This window comes from Cavia porcellus, unplaced genomic scaffold (genome assembly GCF_034190915.1).
Source record: "Cavia porcellus strain 051 isolate PalLab524CR breed Dunkin Hartley unplaced genomic scaffold, mCavPor4.1 scaffold_9, whole genome shotgun sequence".
In the NCBI taxonomy this organism is placed as follows: Eukaryota; Metazoa; Chordata; class Mammalia; order Rodentia; family Caviidae; genus Cavia; species Cavia porcellus.
The window spans coordinates 14,282,127-14,292,858 of record NW_026947492.1 but is presented as its reverse complement, the minus strand read 5'-3'; the positions used below and the strand labels follow the sequence as shown (position 1 = coordinate 14,292,858).

At 40.8% G+C, this 10,732-nt stretch overlaps 1 long non-coding RNA gene across 14 annotated transcripts in view; it reads left to right on the top strand.

Moving 5' to 3' along the window:
- Positions 1–4,524: 4,524 nt before the first annotated feature.
- Positions 4,525–10,732, top strand: part of LOC106028267 (uncharacterized) — a 259,749-nt gene continuing 253,541 nt past the window's right edge. For 3 of the 14 annotated variants that reach the window (XR_010049691.1, XR_010049688.1, XR_010049680.1), the window contains exon 1: positions 4,525–4,922. This is a non-coding gene — a long non-coding RNA (uncharacterized LOC106028267). The remainder of the gene's footprint in view (positions 4,923–10,732) is intronic. The other 11 variants (XR_010049684.1, XR_010049698.1, XR_010049696.1 and 8 more) reach the window with 10 other exon arrangements.

Here is a 10,732-nt window from a genome sequence, read left to right as displayed (position 1 = left end):
TGAGGGAGCCTTCCAAGAATCAAAATGTTACTGTGCGTATGTGAAGCAGGACTGAGCATGCTCTGGCAAGAGAGGGAAATCAGTTGGCTGCATCACATCTCACCGCTGTCATTCATGTGGTGACAAGGGACACAAGTTTGTCTGGAAGGTAGTTTAGGGCAGTTCAAAAGGCCCTGCATGTTGGACAATGGCATTTGGCTTTCATCCTGGGTTGGTAATGGAGATTTACAAATACTTCTTTTGTTTTAGTCATATGTGATTTAAAAAAAAATCCAAGCACATATAGTTTAGAATGAAGACACTATTCTGTGAGTCTGTGGTTAGTCCTGGCCTCACATGGTTGATATTCATATCAAAGACTGTCAGTTTTTCTACCCAATATGTATTAGCCCATGACATTTGGCAAGAGGCACCTATATTATCAAAGGTAACCTTGTGTTTAGGTCTCCTTATAGATAGAAGTACAAAGTACAGACACTGAATAAAACTTTTTTTAATTTTATGTGTCTTTTTGAGGCAGGGTCTCGCCATGAGTTCAGGCTAGTCTTGAGCTCACTTTGTAGCCCAGGCTGGTCTCAAACTCACAAGGACCTTCCTGCCTCAGCCTCCTGAGGGCTGGGATTAAAGGTATGCACCGCCATGCCCAGCTACTGAGTGAAACTTTTGAGAAGTCAAAAACGTAACTAAATCAGCTGAAAGCAAGTGGTAGGCAGAATAAAGCTCTGCATAAATGTCTGTCACAGTTCATGGAGTTTATGAAACCTTATATCACATTTCAAAGGCATAAGGTTGCAGATGGAATTATGTTTACAAACCATGTGATTTTAACAATTATTCTGGGTGATCCAGAGGGATCCAAAATAATTATATTAGCACCTAAAAGTGAAAGATGGAAAAAAAGGGCAGAGCAACTCAACGTGAGAACTCAGTCTATGTATTTCTAGCTTTGAACATGAATAAAGGGATGTAATAAATCAAGAAATTCAGGAGAACACTAGAAACTGGAAAATGTAGAAGATAGACTATGCCTTGGAAATTCTATCAAGGAATGCAGTCCTGCTGACAGTGTGATTTACTCTAGGAGGATTTCTAACCTTTAGAAATGCAATTCAACAAATACGTGTTGTGTTAGGCCACCCCTTCCACATGTCTCAGCTGCTATAAAAGGTTTTATTTCTGTGATCAACCCTCATCTATTCTACAGATTGCTGTACAGTGGTACTTTCTTATTGGTTTTGCTTCCAGAAAGCATTCCATTGTGATCTAAATATATTAAATAGAAAATTCTAGAAATACACCACTCATGAGCTTCAGGCTGCATGCTGCTCTGAGGCATGCTGTCCTGGTCTGCTCCATCAGATGGTGAATCACCCCTTCGTCCATTGTGCCCATTCTATAGATGCTACTGTTGGTGACTCATCTAGATGATCAGACACCTGGCATGATATTGCAGGATTTGTGTTTAAGTAATCATTATTTTAATAATGGCCCATTTTATTGTTTAATAATAGTTGCCCTACACATTTAAAATTTTTTTTATTTTGGTACCGGAAATGGAACTCATAACCTCATACTTGCCAGACAGTCACTGTGCCACTGAGCTATATCCCGTTTTAAAATTTTAATATTATTGCTTTTAATCCTTAATCCCTAATCCTAACTCAAACTGTGCCTAATTTATAAGTTAAAGTTTATTATAGGTATATATGAACAGGAATGTATATATATATATAGTTTGATACTGTGATTTCTGGCATCTACTATGGTTTCTTTCTGAGACCTATTTCCACAGATAACAAGGGACTAACATTTTAATCTTTTAAAAGAGTAGTTCTCATTATATTCATTTTTCTCAAAGGCCTTTGTGGTTTTTGATTATATAGATTACATTAAATAGAAATGCCTTACTCCTGTATTTCAGGTTTAACCTCTCTATGGCACAGTTTGCCTCTTTGGAACAGGTTGGATTGGTCACTAATTATTTCTCCAGATGCCTCCCATTTTCCTGTGGCTCCAAGCTCCCATCACATGTGACCTTACGTACTCTTCTCATCATTTCTTTTTAATTTGTTTTTTGGTACTTACCACAGTGTACAAATTATTTGTAGTGGTGTGTGTGTGTGTGTGTGTGTGTGTGTGTGTGTGTGTGTGTGTGTGTGTATGTGTATGTGTGTGTCTTCAGGATTGAACCTAGGGTCTTTTCACTGGCCTATATCCCAAGTCCTTTTACTTTTAAAATAATTTTGAGGCTGAATCTAGCTTAGTTGCCCAGGCTGGGCTTGCATCCCCAACCCTCCTCCCTCAGTCTCCTGCAGTGCTAGGGTTACAGTTGTGTACCACCATGCCCACCTTATTTTTTAAATCTTTTCCTTAGAATGGAAGTTCCCTGAGGGTAAGAACATTGCCTATCTTGGTCACTCTCCAAATTCCAGAGTCAGAGTGCGTAGCATAGGAGGGGCCCAGCAAAGATTTATAATTGAATGGGTGAGTGTGATGTCACTGTCAAGATCCTCTCAGTTTTGTTTATTTTATTTTACTTTTTAGAGACAAAATCTTACTATGTAGTCCAGATTGGTCTTAAATTGACTATGTAATCCAGGCTGGTCTTGGACTCATAGGGTTCCCCCTGGCGCACCCTCAGCCTGCTGAGTGGCAAGATTATAGGGGTGCACTGCCACGCCCAGCTGACCCTATCAGTTTTGTGGAGAGTGTTTTCAGATAGATCTTTCTCTAATGAGAAGGGGATCAAGAGATAGAAAGAAGGGCACGAAAAGCACCTGTAGATGCGTTATGTACGTGTACCAGCTCCACACAAGGAATGTACACATCATGTACTGAAAACACAGACTACTAAAATAAATGAGTGAATACATGTGTGAATGAGTGAATGCCAGACAGCAAGAAAATTCAAGCTGAAACAACCATGGTCCGCACTTCCTGGAACTGCACCTTTTGATCCAGGGTAAGTGTCAGGCTTCTGGGTAGGGACAAAAGGAACACGTACACCCTCAAGGCAGGGAGCCATGGTGGCTGCAGGTCAGGTCATTGCATCTGAGCAAGAATTCCAGACCTCTGTACTGGGCCTTTTTGATCTTTAGATGATTTTTTTGAGTCAGATGAACAATGTTCTCCTTTTTTTTACCCCCACCTTACAAGGCAGTGTGAGGATGGTTTAGCCTTGCAAAACCCAGTTTCTCTAAGGCTTCATCTAACTGCTGAAAACTTGGTGTGTTCTCACAATAGTCTAAATAAACACACTTGGAAAGTAGGCTCAGCTTTATTCTTCCCTTAGGCAAAGCATAAAAACAAACAAAACAACCCCCATGCCTAAGTGCTCCAAAAACCTCATAATTACAGGAAGGAAAATATGTCTGAGAAAATTTTATTTATTCAGTGGTGGGTAAGGAAATGTTTTATGCAACAAGGATCTTAGATAAAGGGAATATATCATGGCAGCTCAACAAGACAGTGCTAAAGTGTTACAGGTATGGAGAGGCAGTGATTTTATTTGTCATATACATAGAAACACCATTAATTAGTCCAAGGAACCAAAGCTAGTCAGGCAGGCTTTGTGTCAGAGGCTGTTAATACCATATTTCACTTTACACTTAGAAAAATTTGCATTGCCTTTTAATATTCTGACATCATTGCTTTTTGAACATAAATTGGGTGTGTGTAGCATATGCTTTCATTCAAATGACTATTTGATATTTACAGTTTGCAATCAGATATCTGAAAATAGCAGATGGATAAACAATATATTATTATTACTTTTTAAAATAAAAAATGTCTTCCTATTACTTTGTTATCTGTACCCTCCCCCTTTGATTTCTTTTTGGAGAGCAGGAATATTGTCTTAGATTGTCAGAAGACTAATCTTCTTTTAAACTTCTAGGATTTTAGGTGTTCTATCATTAAATATGACAGAGGGATTCAGGGAAAATGAAAGCATTGTTTGAAAAAAACAACCATGGTGCAAAGTGACCTAAATGTGTATCAGTGCAGTGTTTAGAGCTAGAGAGCTAAAGCTGAATTTCAAGCATGTTTCCAGCAGTTGCATTGCTTTGTAGTTTCTTAGAAAAATGATGAGTATGTTGTTTAAAAAAAAAGGTGTGTTATTTTGGGCAGGAATTGTGTTTTATTTTATCTAGAAGTTAGGAATTATCGTGGTGGATTTTACGATGCAGATAACCCTCATTCTGATCTGGGTTTGGAAACTTGCTGGAGAAAGGCCTTTATACTGGCATTTAGGACAGCATGTTCTTTAGAAAGAAAGCTGTCTGTTTTTCTTTTCTCTAGGGAACTGCAGTTTAGGATAGGCACAAAGCTGGGAACATAACCAAGGGCAGAAAAAAAAAAAAATTACCCCTATGGTCTATTTGTCAGGCTGCCCTGCAGGTCACACCTGAAAGTTTATGGATCTGTGAGGCCTTGTCTCCACATAAGCATGTTTTCTGGACTTTGACTGAAGCTAAATTCCTGACTTCTGAAAGAGGGGTGGGTGGGTGTGCACTTCCAGCAGGAGTAGCCAGTGGGAAGGAAGTAATATTCATTAAGAGTGTTTCATGCAAGCCGCGCAGGCTAAGCATGCTCAGTGTAAATGCTCTTGGAGTCTGTCAAGCTATGTTTGAACTCGGTCCAAGATGCTGGATTTACGTGGTTTTTTTTTTCTCCCCCAACCAGGAAGCATTTTCTCCCCCAACCATTAGGAGGCATTTTGCCTTGCCTCTCTCTCTCTCTCTCTCTCTCTCTCTCTCTCTCTCTCTCTCTCTGTTTCCCTTTCTCTGACTTCTTTCTACCAGAAGATTGGAAACAATGTTCTTTTCTGATTAATTCAGTAACACAGTGCTGTCAGTGACCACAGGAGCATTTCACTGGAGAAGAAAAGAAACTTTGCTACCTGGGAACTGAAGACTACTTAGGTCAGTAAATGCTAATAAAGTCCTTAAAGACTTAAAGAGCCAGGAGTTAACTTTTCTTAATGGTTAAAGTAGTGGACAGAAATGTAGTTGCTTTTTCAGCTGGTGGCTGTACACCAATTCTTTTTTCTCACAAAAAATATGTTTTTCATGTATTGGGAGTGATTTTCCAAACCCAAGGCAAATATGTCTTTTGGTTAATTTGCATTTGAAAGAACTTTTTTTCTCTATGAGAGGTTCTGTCTCTCTCTACCACCAATTATGTGTTTTTCAAACAAATATTGTGGTGAGCTGAGGTAGCCATAATGGTTTGAATGTGGATGTATTCTGTGTTATATTAATTCTTGGCTTGGTTTGTTTTGGTAAAAGTTGCCGCTTTTGTTGCTGCCAAAGATGAAAGGGAGTTTGTTTTTTGTTGCTGTTGTTCTTGGAACTTCTGGTAGGATTTGAGGTTGTACTGTGAGCCTCTCAGGAAGGGAGAATCATCTTTAATGTGCATTTTCCAAAATGTTCAACTTTAATCCTGAGAAAAGGGTGTAGTTCTTTATGTATCAGGAAAGGAGATAGGAGGAAAGGAGTCCTCCTCACCCTTAATATAGTTTTGGAGCGAAATTGTGTGTAGAAAGGTAGAAACAAGTTTTGTAATGAGTATTTTAAATTAAGACTTACATTGGATATAAACAAAGAATGAAAAATACTGCACATGGTATACTTATTGATTAGGTTCATCATTGTAATTTTTAGATTAAAAAGTAGATCAGACCTTTCACTAGTACCTTACTGCATCAGCTGATAACATGCTGTACTCATTGGAGAGACACTAGGCTCTCCGAGCAAGCAAGTTTGAAGCAGCAACCCTGTTGTAAACACCGAGGGCTGGGTTTATGAGACCACATGGCTGTGGAGCAGTGCTTCCTGGGCTAAAGCAGTTTAATTTTATTCAAGAATTTTAAGAGTAAAAAGGGATTTATTTCTTTTCAAAAAAGAACAGCCAGGCAAGGATTATTGATCGGTCAGGGATTAAATATTTGCTGGCATACAAAGCATCACGAGTTATCAATGTGTAAATCAGACTGGCCAGCTATTCAGGGGATGTAAATGAAGAGCCCAGTTTCTTAGGGGAGCAAATGCAGCAGCACCCTGCCCTTCACTCTCCTTTCTGCTCCAAACAGGGGTGAGAGAGGTGGGGCAGAGTGTGCAATAAGACTTAGCCACGAGCTGACCTTGCTCTTTTAACTTCTGTCCATCTGTTCGTCCTGGGCAGCTGAGGTGGGGAGCGAAGAGGGACAGGATCTCGAGGGAGGTCAGGAAGAGAGGCCAGACCCTGGCTGCGCTGTGACCTGCTCCCTATCCCGGGATTCAGACAGGGGTAAAGGAGCTGAGTAGACGCATCTGAATCCACTTCTGCCTGCTTCCGGAGCTTTGTCCGAGTCCCAGATGCTGCTCTGTGCACCTGCCTCTGTTTTTCATAAGTGAAAGCTTCTCCCCATGTGTAGATGGTGGTTTACTTGCTATACTTAGTCCCTAAGGACATAGCTTAAGTAATGAGATTTCTCTGCGTTTGTCTTTCCTTCCTTAGCATGTGACGTAGACTTTGATGAGTTTAATTAAAGCGACAAACCCTTTCTGGGATGCACAAGCACTTTCTCCATGGAGGGGTGGAGAGGGCAAGTGTGTGCATTTGGGGGACACCTGTGGTCTGGCCTCAGGCACACTGGGAGGCTTTGTATGGCCGAGAGCCAGGGACCTTTTTATCACCTTGGCTCTGCACTGAGAGGAGGGACGTGTTCTGGACTGTGTTATGGGTCCTGTTTCCAACTTCCCTCTCCTATCAGTGTGCTGTGCTCGCCCCAGCTCCCTTTCCCCTTCATGACCCGTGTCACAGAGAATAGCCGTAGAACCCTTCAAGAAAAACCAAGGGCTGTGCAGAGGGGCAGAGAGGCAAAGACAGGCTTCTTCAAGTTCACATCTGGATAATATTTACATTAAAATTTAGGGAACATGAGTGGGAGAGAAAGTTCTGAAATCACATTAAAATACATGTAATTGAGTTCCTAGAGTTTTTCTCTCAAGCTTTTCAGTGTTCCAGTATCTTGCCATATCCTACTTATTGGACTTGTTGGAAAAGTACTAAGCTCTTTTATTAGAAGTCCAGGGATTTGCCTGCAGCAGTGTCCGCATTCAAATAAGCACACAAATCCTTCACGATCTCCTCCCTGCCCACGAATAGGAATAATCTGGGGTCAGTTTCTGTATCTTGGAGTCAGTTTACCCATTTGCTTCAAAGGTGCAGACAAGGCAGTTATTTCGTGGGAAGAGAGTCCACTATCACAGCATCTTAAACTTGAGAAGCACTCGAAACTTTTCAGGGAATTTTGTCAACTTATTTTTCCTTACCTTCAATGCCAACCAATAAAATACATTGGGCCAGTACTGATATTTTTGTCTGATAAATGATGAAACTAAAGATTGAATGACTTGCTGCGTAAGATCAGAAAGAAAATGATGATAACTTAGGTTGCTTAACTTAGGATTTAAAACTCTAAACCACCTGAGCCTTCAACCACTGAATTAGAGAGAACTGAGAAAGGAAAGCTTTGCATTCATCTAGATGTAGGGTGTGGCAGCGTGGGGATTTAGCTGGAGTCATTTTCCACCAGCAAGGAAAACTCAGGCTGGAGAAATTAGGCCCCTCAGCCACAGCTTTACTTTGGGAACTTGGGGAACTGAATTTGAATGTAATCTGTGGAACTCCAAAGCATGGGGTGCAGAATACAGGAACTAATCACATAGCCATTGCTGGGTGTGTCTGCATCTCTTTCTTATATGCCATGAAGATATCCCTGAGGTTGCTGTGAAAATTATACAAGATGATGCGTATACTTGGCACAGTCTAAATCGTAAAATGTTTTGGATCACTGCATGTTCTTATTATCAATTGTTACGTCGTGAAAAGTAATCATGAGTTATTCTTACTATGAATTCCAATCAGTTTGTAGTTAAACCTTTAGATCCTCAGAATGGTTGTGCAGGTGAGTTAATGTCATCAAATAAATGTTGCAGGGAGCTGAGACAAAAGGCTTAAGGCCCAGATCTCTACCCAAGGAAAGGCTGCATGAAGGTGATCTGGGCATATGTGCTGGAGATGAGCAGTATGGCTGAGGCAAATCTAGTTCTCTTTGGTGACCAAATTCTGCCAGGAAGGCTTGTTGGATGTGAAGAATTCCTAGAAGGGAAAGATGGCTAGTGACAGGTTATTGCAGGCTCATAGTTTGGTAGAGTTTGAAGAACAAAGGAAGACACATGTGCAAAAAAGGCATAGTACTGTCAAAAAATAGAAAGAGAGACACAGAGAGAGAGACACACACACAGAGGGAGAGAGAGACAGAGAGAGAGAGAGATTGATTGAGCCCTTGCCCGGGCTATGGAGGTCAGTGGCATGTCTGGGTCCTGAATCTGCTGGACTTACTCATGGCATTATATTAGAAAGAGCCCCTTAGAAGACGCAATGGCCTAGGTTTCAGAGCAAGTCAGTGATTTGTAATCGCATGATGAGAACTGAGAACTATTAGGTACACAGTCATGGGGCTGCAAGACCAAACAGAAGGAAGTGCCACTGTGTGCAGAGCATTGGTGTCTAGCTCGATAGGTGACTCCTGTAAGGCATGAAAACTGAAATGTAGACAGACAAGTCTGTGTGTGCGGAAAGATGAGGCCAACTTCAGGGCAGCGACGGAGAATAAAGATTTTAAACGTCTACTTAAAGTTCTAGATTCTTCACCTCTTAGATCAGAATTTCAGATACTTCTTGTGGACTTCACGGATATCCATGTTGGAAATGGAGACCCACTGGCGGGGGCAGGAAGGGGGAAAGGAGCGTTGGTTTACTGAACAGGTATTACATGCCTGACACTAGATTTTGTGCTTCACGAGCATTATCTTCCTAAAACTTACACTGTCCTTGGGGGGTTTAAGAGGAAGTTACCTGCTCCAGGAGGAAAAGGGATGTGGCTGCTGAGGCACAGAGGCTTCCTGTGACCCGCCAGCTGAAGCTGGATACCATGTGTCACGGAGAGATCTAGAGGGAACCTTCAGGTAGGAGACATCACTGTTGTCCGAGAGAGTCTCTCGGACTCTCTTCAGGAGTATTCCTGTGAGATCCGTTCCTCAGGGATGCCTATGTCCTGACTCTGAATCCACTGACGCATACAGCATACATGCAGAGGCGCGCAAGTCTGGTTCTGTGAAGAGCTGCTGCTTAATTAGTTCCAAGGCTTGTCTGTTTTGGGGGGAACAACTGCACTTGAACGGTAAATTCAAGTTACATTCCTTTTTGCTTTGCTTCACAATTAAGTCATTAGAAGTTTTACAGTCCTCTGTAATCACTAGATATTACACTAATATTGTGCAGTTGAAAACAAACCCCCAGATTTGGGGGTGAGGTAACTGTAACTTGGATCCTAACCCAGGAATTGAAATACTGTACTGTGATTTTGAGTAAATTACTGAGGCCCTGGTACCTCAGTTTCTATGTGGGGTAATCAGATCTGCTATTCAATACTGCATCTATAAGTATATGTACATTAATACTACACTGAACATTGAAAAATGTATTAAAAGGTCAGCTCTCAGATTAAATGTTCTTACCACAATAAAATAAAATTAATGATGTAAAAAAGAAAGAAAATAATTTTAGAAAATTTAGCCTGATATCTGAATGCAAATTACTACTTGTAATCTGATAGCTATGTCGGTGTTTCTGGAAGGTTCCAGCACTATGTCCTTCTGGGGTCTGAAGAGGGATCTCCTTCATGCTTATGTGGAAGGAAGCATGATTAACTGAACTGGGCCAACTGCCTCATAGCAGGATCCTACAAACTCTTTAACTGTCTCATTAACATTTATAATTCCTGAATTAGTGAAAGGCATAACTAGACAGAAACTGCAGCTAGAGCAGAATTTAGCTGATCATAAGAGATTCCTAAATTCAAAGAAAAATTTAGAGGGCTACTTAAAAAAGCAAAACAATCAAACAGCATCCCACCCTGAAAATTAAAGATGTTGGGGAGAATGTGGGCAAAACTTTGTGCACTACTGGTGGGATTGTAAAATGGTACAGCTGTTCTAGAAAGTAGAAAATTTTTACTTTTCTCAGAAAAGTAAAAATAAGATTATCATGTGACCCATGATTTCACACCTGGGTATATCCCCAAAATGTTGAAAACAGGATGTTGGAGCGATTTATGCCCAAATGTTCATAGTAGCATTATTCACAATGGCCAGGATGGAGAAGCAGCTCATAGCCCTCGGTGAATGAATGGACAGACAAAATGTGGTCTATCAGTACAGCAGACGGTTACAGAGGTAGGGCACCCTGACACCGTGCTACGACAGGGGTGAAACTTGAGGACGTTATGCTATGTGAAATAATCTGGGCACAAAGGGACATGCTACATGTCCTCTTGTGTGAAGTGCCTATAGAGTAATCAGATTCATAGAGTACAGAATGGTGGTTCCCAGAACTTGGAAGAGAGGGTACCGGAGAGTTATGATTAGGTAAAGTTAAGGCCAAGGAAGATAAAAAAAGTTCTGTGGATAGATGGCACTGATGGTTCTGCCACAATATAAATGTCCTTAATGACCCTAATTGTGCACTTAAAAATGTCAGCTCTTGGGAGGCTGAGGCAGGAGGATAGTTTTTTTTTTTAATTTTTAAAAAAAGATTAAGATAAAAGAGGACATAATAACACAGGTCAGAACAGAACAATTTAAGCAACATAGTATTTCACCACAAGACAACCCGACATAACAGT